The 11,495-nt window shown below is 47.0% G+C and overlaps 1 long non-coding RNA gene across 1 annotated transcript; it reads right to left on the reverse strand.

The window, feature by feature from the left end:
- Positions 1 to 2,530: 2,530 nt before the first annotated feature.
- Positions 2,531 to 7,029, reverse strand: LOC311428809. The gene is made up of 2 exons (XR_014687898.1): positions 6,893 to 7,029; positions 2,531 to 3,947 (listed from the first exon to the last, which is right to left on the reverse strand). It is a non-coding gene; the product is annotated as an uncharacterized lncRNA (long non-coding RNA).
- Positions 7,030 to 11,495: the final 4,466 nt, after the last annotated feature.

The following is an 11,495-nucleotide window of genomic DNA, read 5'->3' on the forward strand; positions in this document are numbered from 1 at the left end:
CCTAACCCTAACCCTAACCCTAACAGAATTCGAACCCTAACCCTAACGGTATCCCTAACCCTAACCCTAACTCTAAACCTAAGACCCTAACCCTAACCCTAACCCTAACCCTAACAGAATTCTAACCTTAACCCTAACCCTAACCGTATCCCTAATCCTAACCCTAACCCTAACCCTAACCCTAACCCTAACCCTAACCTTAACCCTAACCCTAATCCTCTAACCCTAACCCTAACGCTTACCCTAATCCTTACCCTACCCTTATCCTTACCATTACTCTATCCTTTACCCTAACTCTTAACCCTAACCCTAACCCTTACCCTAACCCTTACCATAAACCTAACCCTTTGCCTAAACCTAAACCTTATCCTCACCCTCAGCCTTACCCTAACCCTTACCCTTAGCCTTACCCTAACATTTACCCTTGCCCTAACCCTTACCCGTACCCTAATCTGAACCCAAACCCTAACCCTAATACTCTCACCCTAACCCTTACTCTAACCCTAACCACAACCCCAACCCCTAACCCCTAACCCTCACCCTAACCCTCTAAACCTACCCCTAACCTATCCCTAACCCTAACCCTCTAAGCCTAACCCTAACCCTCTAAGCCTAACAATAACCCCCAACCCCAACCCTCACCCGAAACCCTAACTCTAGCCCCAGCCCTAGCCCCTAACCCTAGTTCCCGAGAACTACATCTCCCGGTATGCTCTGGGCATTCAACATGGCCTCCCGGAAGTCCCGAATCCGAAAACTACATTTCCCGGCATACTCTGGGTACGCAACATGGCCTCCCGGAAGTCCGGAGTCCCGAGAACTACATCTCCCGGCATGCTCTGGGCACACAACATGGCCTCCCAGTGCCGGAAAACTACACCTACCAGCATTCCCCGCACAGCCAGCATGGCCAATCACAGGCCGAGTGCTCGAGAACTGCATTTACCAGCACTCACTGGAACCCTCACCGCCCTTACAAAAAAAGCCTCAAGCCCTAACATCCAAAAAACCTCGAAACCCCTACAGACCTAACCCAAACTATTTACCACACTAAACCCCTGAAGACCTATGCCTAAAACCCCCAACCCAAAATCTTAGGATGCTCAAAACCCAAACCCAACCCAAAACGTTAGGAATGCTCAAAGCCCTAGCCCAAAAACTTAGGGCGCTCCAAACCCTAACCCCAAAACATTAAGACGCAAAAAACCCTAACCCAAAAACTTAGGGTAATACACCATAAATGTTTGCTCATTGTCTTTTGTATTATAAAAACAAGGAGTTCTGTTTGAGGAGCGGGAGTTGCGAAAGCTCCCTGCTGAAGTAAGGAGCTTCATAATGCTTGCCTAGACATTATGAAAATTCTTTTGCTTAACGTAACAAAAAATAGACCCCCCAACCCATTCTCCTTCTGCATCTCAGTTGCCTCTTTTGTTCAAAGACACTGTTGCAAAGCTCATGTAACCATCTCCTGATAAGTTGCTAAAGTAGTGTATCGACATACATGCCTTCCTGTCTAACGCTGGGCCAACATGACCAAATAATAAAAGAAGTTGAACCACAACGCCGAGGAAGACTACGGCCTTCATCTTCACGACCACCAGAGGGACAGAGACGACCCCCTAGCAACAGTGCGCGCAGTCGCAGAATATACCAGGATGTGCTGCGTAATCCCAGAATTAGCAAAATATAAATAAAAAGGGACTCTGGCGGGGGTGAGGTGCGTGCCGTTGGCGGAGCTGAGACTCCCCGGCCGCCCAGTGCTGTTTTGCTTGATGTTTGCTCACTCAATAAATTCCTTTCTATGATTAATACAATGCTCTATGAAAATTAATTAAGGGGGCAACTTATAACACTTTGGACGCTCAAAACCCTATCCCGAAAACATTAGGACGCTCCAAACTCTATCCAGAAAACTTAGGACTCTCCAAACCCTATTCCAAAAACTTAGGACTCTCAAAACCCTATCCTGGAAACATTGAGATGCTCAAAACCCTTTCCCGAAATCTTAGGATGCTCCAAACCCTATCCTGGAAACATTAAGATGCTCAAAACCCTAACCCAATTACTTAGGATGCTTGAAAGCCTATCCCAAAAAATTAGGGCACACAAAAGCCTAACCCCAAAAATTAAGATGCTCAAAATCCAAACCCCCAAAATTAGGATACTCAAAACCCTGGACCTGGAGAACCTAACCTGAAAAAAAAAAAAAAAAAAAAAAAAAAAAAGATCTTAAAACCCTAACCGTAAATAACTGACCAAAAATAAAACCTTAAGACTCTAACCCTAAAAAACATATCAACACTACAACCCAAAAAACTCTAATACCCTAACACGCTAACCCTGAAACCCTTAAAACCCTAACCCCCAAATCCTTAAAACCCTAACCGTTAAAACTCCAACCCTAAAAACCTTAAAATCCTAAACATAAACCCTGAAACCCCTTACCCTGAAACCCAACCCTAGTGCCCAATCCCTGAAACCTTAAAACCCTGAATCAATCTGTAGCAAATAGCATAGGCTGAGTCGAGGATCTCAGTACAGTAGCATTATTATTCGAGATTACAATGGCGGGTGTCCCACAAGCAGGAGGGTGCCTACTAATTCCATACACAGTTTATACACTTTTTTTTTCTGCTGAGGACCGGGACCCTCTCGACCCTCCCCTGTTTCCCCTTTAACTGTGCTATTCAAGGTTCATAATCTAGCTGGTGCTTCACAGAAAATACACAGCTGCTGGCCTGTTACAAGTCACATTTCTTTTGAGGTTTTTACTCTTTGAGGTGGTAATGTTTCTTACGCCGTGATTTCCACCTAATTGCTGTAAGGGTTCTGGTTGTCTGTGTTTTACAAGGTTGTCTGTTATAATAAATAAAAGTCCCAAATAGGATTACAATCAAAGTTTACAATTCACTGAATGAATAGAGGTAAGCAAACAGTGCTGGGTACGCCAGGAGTCTCTGCTCCACCAAGACGCGCACCAGTTATACACCAGTTACCTCCCTTAAGGGATATAGAGAAGCCCTCTCAGATACTTCCGTCCTGCTTCTCCTGCATGCGGCCGGAGGTCGGTCTAATTCTGGTGCTGTTGGTGGTGGAAGCTGGGGCAACGGTGGTACTGGTGGCGATACCACAGCCACCGGAGGGGGAGCCGCCAGGGGTGGATTGTTAGGATATGGAGGTGGTAGCTTATCCAACGGCTCACGTTTATCTTCTTTTTCTTTTTCATGTTCTTCTTGTTCTTCAAATTTCTTACCTGCTTTTAGTGTAAATATTGAGGCTGGAAAAGGACCTGAAGTCCTCCTGATCCATAATCCTGCATAATCACTTTCTTCCTGGCTAAAAGGTTCCTTTGAATTAACATGGATATTTAAGGCCTGGAAAATCCAGTCTTCGAAGGTTCCAAAAACAGGCCAAAAGACATGTAGTCTTAAAGGCTCCTTTGGCCATTCTGTCACACAATACTGGACCATTTTTAATTTACTTTTTCCTTTTCTGGGGTCCCTATCATTCCAATTTCGAATCGTTATTCCTAATGGACTTTCTGGTGGTATGACTGGTAATTTGCTCCCTTTCTTCTGGTCTCTGGTCTTTGATTTTGTCTGACCCATCTAGGAATTTTACTCTGGCAATTCCCACAGCCCTTGGTTACCTTAGTAAGAGTGTCTTGCAGGGGGTCGAGGACCTATCACACACCCACAAATCCTATAGGAATCCCTTCGGTCCTTCACCGGCCAAGTCCCTCGCGGGAGATTGGAACCGCGGTTAGAAGACCTCCACAATCGCTTCGGAACTAAGTTCCATCTCAGTCACACTCTTACACACACAGGCAACCGAACCCCACCCAACCGAACGGTATACGCTTTAAATGCTTACGACTCCGTCATCTTCGTTCGGATCTTCACACACACAGTTATGGGCAAAATATAGTGCTGCAGCTGGCAAGGGAGCTGAAAAAAAGAATCAGAAACTTTGCTTACCTTTATTCAGGTTTAAGATGCCATTAGTTCCGACCTGACTCAAACAGCAGCCACCAAATGGTGGGGGTGCCTCTCCTAGATCAAACCAGAAATCAGGAACCAAAGCCCTCCCGGACGAGAGCCCACTTGTAATAAATGACTGGGTCCCAAATAGGATTGCAATTGAAATTTACAATTTATTAAATGAATAGAGGTAAGCAAGCAGCGCTGGGTGCGCCAGGAGTCTCTGCTCCACCAAGACGCACACAAGTTACATCAGGCGGCTGGTTTTTATGCTGCTAGGCTAATACATATTCATTACTACTTCTACAAAAGGCAGGGTTATTCTAATTAGTTCCCAGAATCCAAACCCTCCCACTGGTGCAGGCGTTATCAGTCTCCGGTGGTCCCTCTGGGGGCCGCTCGTACTGAAGGCTCGTAGTCTTCCTCCCAGGCTTTTCTCTTGTCCATCTCCTTTGTCCATCTTGGCTGGATGGCAGACACTTGCATAGTGTCCCATGCAACAGTTGTAATAGTTAGCAGTTATTCTGAAACCCCTTTGTTCTCTTATCCTCTATTGACCGGAATTGCTGGACCATTCCTTTGCAAGATTCAAGAACTATATATATTAACCACTCTGGTTTTCTTAGACTTTTCATCATATCATGCGGCCCTAGCATTGTTCCATATTGACACGAATCAGATGAACTCATTTCACACTGTTAAGCTGTCTTATCACTGCAAACATATCTCAATACCACCTTCCTTCCCTCTAAAGGATGTAACTGCGCAAAAACAACATTTTTATTCCCACAACCTTGATCCCCTTACCCTGAAATCCTTATTCCCCTTAAACCTAACAACTCTAACCACAACCCTAACCCTTATTATCAACCCCCTAACGCTAATGACACTGACCTTAATCCAAACCCCAAACTGCCCCTAACCCCAGACAACCAACAACGAAACACACACACACAAAGATGGAAACTACAAAAAAGGCAAAACCCACGATACAGGCCCCAAATCACAAATACGCAACCAAAATGCTACAGAAAAGCCCCAGATGCAGGCCCCAAATGCTACTGCTAGGCCTCAAAAGCTCAAGATGCATCCCAAAGCAAAAATGCAGACCCCAAACGTTACAGAAAAGCCCCCAAACCCAGGCTGCACAAGTCTACAAGCAGGCCCCAAACTGCCAACAGAAGCAGGCACCAACCACACCCAGATGCAGACCCCAACTGCCCACAAGCAGCTCCTACCCCACCACCCCCTCCCAAGAACTGGACTCCACCCAGACACTGGCCCAAGACCCGGGCCCGCCCCCCGCCACCCCCCCTACCCTCCCCCCCGACACAGGTGTACAAGCAGCTCACAACCCGCCCCTTCAGAGACCGGTCCCACTCCCCCCCCCCTCCCCAAGACATGGGATGCGGAGGTGTACAACCAACTCCCAACTCCCTCCCCCTCAAAGGGAGGCCCCAAAGGCCCCCAAATGGAGGCTCCTAGAGTGAACAAGCACCTCCCAACTCCCCCAGGCACAGGCCCACCCCCCCCCCCAAACACAGGCCACAGCCCAGACCCCCCTCCAAGACCATGGCCCCTATAGTGTACAAGCAGCTCCCAACCACCCACAGATGCAGGCCCCAACCCTTTTCAAAAGGGAGGCACCTAGAATGCATGAGCAACTCCCAACCCCCCTCAAATAAAGACCCCAAAAGTGTACAAGTAGCTCCCCCCCAGAGACAGGACCCAAAGGTGTACAACCAGTTCCCAACACCCCTGAGACACAGGCCCCAACCCCCTCCCCAGACACAGGGACCCAAATTCTACAAGCAGCTCCCAACCCCTGCCAGGCAGGCCCCCTACCCTATACAAGCAGCTCCCAACCCTCCCCCCCCCCCCCCGAGGGAGGCCCCCAAGCCCCCCACAAACACAGGCCCCTACAGTGTACAGGCAGCTCCCAGCCACCCCCAGATGCTGGCCCCAAAGCTGTACAAACAGCTCCCAGCCACCCTGCAGAAACAGATTCCTACATTGTACAAGCAGTTCCCAGCCCGCTAGACACAGGCCCTGACCCCCCACACATGCAGGCCCCAAAGGTGTACAAGCAGCTCCCACCCCTCCCCCAGACGCAGGTCCCAAGCCCCCCCCCCCAAACACAGGCCCCTACAACCAGCACCCAACCCCCTACCCCCGATGCCAGGCCCAAAGGTGTAGAAGCAGCTCCAAACCTCCTCCCTCAACCCAGGCTCCAACAGTGTACAAGCACCTCCCAACCAACCCTCCCCTTCCCCCCCCCCCCCCCGCCCCCCGACACAGGCTCCAAAGGAATACAAAGAGCTCCCACCCCTCCCCCAGATGCTGGTCTCAACCCCCCCCCCGCCCCCAGAAGCAGGCCCCAAAGGTGTAGAGTCAGCTCCCAACCCCCTCAATGCCGGCCCCAAGGGTCTACAAGCAGCTCCCCCCTTGCCCCCAGATACCGGCCCCCAGACACAGACCCCAAAAACCTAATCACAGGCCCTGAACTCTAGAGGCAGGCTCCAAAACCCAGGACAAAGCCCCAGTGGTTCGAGACAGGGCCCAAATCCCAGACACAGGCCCCAAACGCTAAACATATGCCAAAAAAAGTATTAGTGCTGGTGCCAAATGTTACAGTGTCTGTAAAAAAAAAAAAAGCCCAAAAGCCCGAGATGCTCAAGGCTGAGACGTAACTTGGCTTTCTGAATTACTGGAAAGCAGCTTTCATTCTCAGATAATTGTGTGCAGGCTAGATAGGATGGGGCTTCAGGCACCTCTTCACCTGAGGAAACACACTGCCATCAGGCACCGCTGTGCCAGACAAGCTTGTTCTGCTAGAACACCCTACTCAGATGCACTGTGGCATTCAAGTGAACTGCTTTCATGCAAATATAACGACTGATGTTACAACCCACCTTGCCTGTGGCACCTGATGAACAGAAGAGTAAGCCACCGCAGCGCTTCAAAACCATCCCTGCACGTGCCGCTCCTTGTCGCTCTCTGGCCTTATCTCATATCCTTATCCACTTCTGTGGAGAGCCTGCCACGGCACCTGCAAAGCAAGACGGACACCTTTCATAGTCACCTTGTGCTACTTGGTCGTTCTGCTCCAACCCAGCTCATGACCAGCCCCTCTTCTTACACAGCTCTTCAGAGTGCAGTTTGCTCCTTTGAGCCTGTGCGAGACACCTGTGAAAGAAAAAGAAACGCATAGGCCGATGCAGCATCCAAAGACACAGCACAACTAGGTAAGTTACTCTCATCTGCTCCCTTACCTCTGCCGCTTACCAGCCTCCGAGGCAGATGCTTCAATCTACCCTCTTCAAACAGCTACAGCACCTCTAAAAGACAGAGGGGATGCTTAGAGGAACAGTGAGACCTACAACACAACAACTGCTACATCTGTTCCTCACTCACCTTGCCAGAGGCAGCTCTGCGTGTGGCGTCCCAGGTTGTACACTGCGTTACCTAACCCTTACCGTAACCCTTACCCTAACCCTTCTCACCCTTACCATTACCCAAATCCTTACCTTTACTTTTTCCTTACCCTTACTCTTTCCTTTAACCATAACCTTACCCTTACCCTATACCTTACTCCAACCCTTCCCCTTACCTTCCCCTTCCCCTTACACTTAACCTAACCCTTACCCTTCTGCTTCCCCTAAAACATATCCTAACACATTCCCTTACCCTTACACTTACCCTAACCCTTTCTATTACCCTTACACTTACTCTTGCCCTAATCCTTGCTTGCACCCTTACACTTATCCTAACCCTTACCTTACCCATACTCAAACCCTTACTCTAACCCTTACCCTGACCCGTACCCTTACCCTTACCCTTAACCTAAGCCTAAACCTTAAACCTTACTTTAAAGCTTACCCTTTCTGCTACACTTACCCTTAGCCGAAATCTAAACCTTACACTTACCCTTAGCCTAACCCTCACCCTTACCATTACCCATACCCTTATTCTTACCCTTACCGTAACCCTTACCTTTACACTTACGGTTACCATTAACCTTACCCTTACCCTAACATTTATCCTTAACCTAACCCTTACCCTAAACCTTACCCCAACCCTTACCCTGACCCTTACATTAACCCTAACCCTTACCCTAAACCTTACACTTACTCTTAACCTTAACCTTACCCTTAACATTCACCTAATACTTACGCATATGTTTTCCTGACTTTAACCCTAAAACTAACCCTAACCATTACCCTAACATTTAACCTTACCCTAACCCTAACCCTTACTCTAACCCTTACCCTGACCTGTACCCTTACACTTACCCTTACCCTTATACTTACCCTAATTCTTACCCATACCCTAACACATATTTGTACCCTTAACCTTACCGTTACCCTTAACCTTACCCTTACCCTTACTCTATCCGTTACCCTTACGCTTACCCTTAACATAAACCTTACCCTTGACCTTACCCTTACCATAAGCCATACAACAACACTTACATGTACACTTACGCTTGCACTTACCCTAGCAATTACTCGTACAATTACACTTAACCTTACTATTAAGCTAACCCTAAACCTTACCCTTATCCTAACACTTACCCTTATCCTAAACCTTACCCTTTCTGCTACACTTACCCTTTGCCTAATTCTAAACCTTACCCGAACCCTCACCCTTACCTAAATCTAACTAAAATCTAACCATTACCCTAACCCCTCACCCTTACAATATACATATTTTTACCCTTTACCTAAACCTTTACCCCAACCCTTACCTTGACCCTTACATTAACCCTAATCCTTACACTAAACCTTAAACTTACTCTTAACCTTAACCTTAGTTGTAACCTAATACTTACTCTTACGTTTCCCTCACCCTAACCCTAAAATTAACCCTAACCATTACCCTAACACTTACCCTTACCCTAAACCTTACTCTAACCCTTACAATTACCCATACTTTTACACATACCCTTACACTTACCCTTACTCTTAAACTTACACTAACCCTTACCCTTAACTAAATCTAACCCTTACACTAAACATCATCCTTACCCTTACCATTATCCCTTCTCTTACCCTTATCCTAAACATTTCCCAAACCCTTACCCTTACATTAAACCTAACCCTTACCATAACTCTTAACCTTATCCTTAAACTTAACCTAATACTTACCCTTCCGTTTCCCTCACCCTAAACCTAAAATTAGCCTAACCATTACCCTAGCACTTACCCTTACTCTAACCCTTACCATGAACTTAAGTGTAAGTGTTAGGATAACGGTAACCTTAAGGGTGACCCTTAAGCTGATCCTTAATGTTTATGGTTAGGTTAAGAGTAATTGTACGAGTAATTACTAGGATAAGTGTAAGCGTAAGTGTACATGTAAGTGTTGATGTATGGCTTATGGTAAGGGTAAGGTAAAGGGTAAGGTTTATGTTAAGGGAAAGTGTAAGAGTAACGGATAGAATAAGGGTAAGTGTAACGGTTAAGTGTTAGGGTAATGGTTAGGGTTAATTTTAGGATTAGGGTGAGAAAAATGTAAGGTTAAGTACTAGCTTAAGGTTAAGGGTAAGGGTAAGGTTAAGGTTAAGAGTAAGTGTAAGGTTTAGGTTAAGGGTTATGGTTAATGTAAGGTTCAGGGAAAGGTTTGGGGTAAGGTTTAGGGTATGGATAAGGATAAGTGTAAGGGATAGGGTAAGGGTAAGGGTTAGCGTAAGGGTAAGATTAATGGTAAGGTTTATGTTAAGGGTAAGCGTAAGGGTAACGGATAGAGTAAGGGTAAGGGTAACGGTAAGGTTAAGGGTACAAATATGTGTTAGGGTATGGGTTATGGTATGGGTAAGAGTTAGGGTAATGTAAGGGTAAGGGTGAGTGTAAGGGTATGGGTCAGGGTAAGGGTTAGAGTAAGGGTTAGGGTAAGGGTAAGTGTTAGAATAATGGTTAGGGTTAATTTTAGGGTTAGGGTGAGGGAAACGTAAGGGTAAGTATTGGGTTAAGGTAAGGGTAAGTGTAAGGTTTAGATTTAGGCTAATGGTAAATGTAGCAGAAAGGGTAAGGTTTACGATAAGGGTAAGTGTTAGGGTAAGGGTAACGTTTAGGGTAACATAAAGGGTAAGGATTACGGTAAGGGTAAGGGTACGGGTAGAATTTGTTAGAATATGGCTTATGGTAAGGGTAAGGTTTAGGGTAAGAGTAAGTGTAAGTGTATGTGTAAGGGTACGGGTCATTGTAAGGGTTAGAGTAAGGGTTAGGGTAAGGGTAGGTGTTAGGGTAATGGTTAGGGTTAATTTTAGGGTTAGGGTGAGGGAAACGGAAGGGTAAGTATTAGGTTAATGTTAAGGGTAAGGTTAAGGTTAAGAGTAAGTGTAAGTTTTAGGGTAAGGGTAAGGGTTAATGTAAGGGTCAGGGTAAGGGTTAAGGTAAGGTTTAGGGTTAGAGTTAGGTTAAGGTTAAGTTTTAGGGTAAGGGTAAGTTATATGTATAAGGATAAGTGTAAGGGTAAGTGTTAGGGTAAGTGTAAGGATAAGGATAAGTGTACAAGTCAGGGTAAGGTTTAGAGTTAGGATTAGGGTTTGGGTTAGGGTAAGGGTAAGTGTTAGGGTAATGGTTAGCGTTAATTTTAGGTGTATGGTGATGGATAAGAAAGGGTAAGTAGTAGGTTAAGGTTAAGCGTAAGGTTAAGGTTAAGAGTAAGTGTAAGTTTTAGGGTACGGTTTAGGGTTAATGTAAGGGTCAGGGTAAGTGTTTGAGTAAGATTTAGGGTTAGGGTAAGAGTAAGTATATGGGTAATGGTAAGGGTAAGTGTTAGGGTTAGGGTAAGTGTAAGGTTTAGATTTAGGCTAAGGGTAAGTGTAGCAGAAAGGGTAAGGGTTACGGTAAGTGTAAGTGTAAGGATAAGGTTAAGGTTTAGGCTTACGTTAAGGGTAAGGGTAATGCTTTGGTAAGGGTAAGAGTAAGGGTAAAGGTAAGGGTTACGGTAAGGGTAAGGGTACTGGTAGAAGAATGTGTTAGAGTACGGCTTATGGTAAGGGTACAAGTAGCTCCCCCCCCAGAGACAGGACCCAAAGGTGTACAACCAGTTCCCAACACCCCTGAGACACAGGCCCCAACCGCCCCCCCAGACACAGCGACCCAAATTCTACAAGCAGCTCCCAACCCCTGCCAGGCAGGCCCCCTACCCTATACAAGCAGCTCCCAACCCTCCCCCCCCCCCCCGAGGGAGGCCCCCAAGGCCCCCACAAACACAGGCCCCTACAGTGTACAGGCAGCTCCCAGCCACCCCCAGATGCTGGCCCCAAAGTTGTACAAACAGCTCCCAGCCACCCTGCAGAAACAGATTCCTACATTGTACAAGCAGTTCCCAGCCCGCTAGACACAGGCCCTGACCCCCCACACATGCAGGCCCCAAAGGTGTACAAGCAGCTCCCACCCCTCCCCCAGACGCAGGTCCCAAGCCCCCCCCCCAAACACAGGCCCCTACAACCAGTACCCAACCCCCTACCCCCGATGCCAGGCCCAAAGGTGTAGAAGCAGCTCCAAG

Source organism: Aythya ferina (genome assembly GCF_964211825.1).
Source record: "Aythya ferina genome assembly, contig: HAP1_SCAFFOLD_147, whole genome shotgun sequence".
Lineage (NCBI taxonomy): Eukaryota > Metazoa > Chordata > Aves > Anseriformes > Anatidae > Aythya > Aythya ferina.